General features: G+C 44.5%; 1 pseudogene; it reads right to left on the bottom strand.

Moving 5' to 3' along the window:
- Nucleotides 1–735: 735 nt before the first annotated feature.
- Nucleotides 736–854, bottom strand: LOC134949845 (5S ribosomal RNA; annotated as a pseudogene).
- Between the last annotated feature and the right edge of the window lie 644 nt (nt 855–1,498).

The raw sequence follows: 1,498 nt of genomic DNA, 5'->3' as shown, positions 1-1,498 counted from the left end.
AAAACATAGAAAACGGGCGAGTCCGCTGACTTCCGGTCCGGACCGTGTGAAGCGTCATATCCGCCCCACATCCGGTTGTGTCGTACTTGATGTGCGCATGCGCCGGCTAGGTGTGGCACAGTACGGCTTGCAGCGCTTGTAGCTGTCTCTGTGACGGCGGCCATGTTTCTGGTTATTTAAGCCGTGATGAATAGTAGTTCCCGGCGGACGTGACCCATTGAAGTGTGGTCTTCGGATTTCTTTTTTCCGACGGCCATGTTTTAGAAGGCCTTATCCTGAAGGTGTGAATAGGGTATGCCGGTGGTCTTATTTTTCGTTTGAGGGAATGATTTACATATTCTGGCTCAGCTTCTAAGTGCATATTCATGAAATAAAGAAAATAAGAATAAAGATGGGGGTCATGAACTATTTTTACAAGGAGTCTTTATGCCATTAATAGAATGAACAAGGCATTAATATCTTTAACTTAATACTAAAAAGAGAGGGGTGATACTTAGGATTAGCTGGATATACCGCTATGGGCATGATGCAGAATTCATACATAAATTGCGCTTAACGGGACTCTATGAGAGTGGTCCCTAAAAAAGGGGGCAGTAAGTGAAATCCTCGGTAGGTGTTGGATCGGCACGGGAAATCCGATCATAACTTAGGTGAAGCCAATATATTCTAGGGGGAGATACTACGTTCAAAATGTATTTTACAGAGAGAACTTAGCTCAATCCCCTGTCACCTTCAGATTTACAACACCCGGTCTCCCAAGGAGGTCTCCCATCCTTGTACTGTCCAGGCCCAACCTTGCTTAGCTTCCAAGATCGGACAATGTTGGGCGTCCCCAAGATGGTATGGTTGTAATGTTGGGGCAGGGTTAGAGGTGAGATCTATCACACTGTGGATATTCATTGAAATTCTCAAATTCTGAGGAAAGTGACTTCCTAGACTGCATGTCTAGATATCAATACGCGAGTTGTTTGCAAACTAATAAGACATGCATCAATAAGGAATAGGATAAACTAATTATTTAAAGTTGTTACATAAAGTTGTGTTATCGTATTTGGAAAATTAATACAGTTGTGCACGACAGTATATAAGGGGATGAAAAAGCAGTTTGTCTCTGTGTGGTAGGGATAACCCATTCGGAATTCCTTTCCAGATTACAGCACCTGGTATTCCCTGGAGGTCTCCCATCCAGGTACTGGCCAGGCCCAAACATTGCTTAGCTTCCATAACCGGCCCGAATGGGGCTGGCCCAATGTGGTGTGGCTGTAATAGTGGTACAGAGACGAGGATCGGGTTCGTGGTGATAGGAGGAAGGAGTAAATCAAAACAAGAGGGGGGATTTCTTACATTACAAGAAGGGTGCTATCTTGTATCCCTCATTGAAGCCATCCGGATGAAGAGTGTTCAGTTCATATATCCAGTACATCTCCCTCCTGGAAAGAAGGTTTGAAAGGTCTCCTCCTCTGTCTCCTAGTGCTACCAGTTCAATGCCTTTGTATGT

The sequence above is a fragment of the Pseudophryne corroboree genome, chromosome 1, assembly GCF_028390025.1.
Source record: "Pseudophryne corroboree isolate aPseCor3 chromosome 1, aPseCor3.hap2, whole genome shotgun sequence".
Classification (NCBI taxonomy): Eukaryota; Metazoa; Chordata; class Amphibia; order Anura; family Myobatrachidae; genus Pseudophryne; species Pseudophryne corroboree.
The sequence above is the reverse complement of the archived record's forward strand: the minus strand, read 5'-3'. Positions and strand labels throughout refer to the sequence as shown.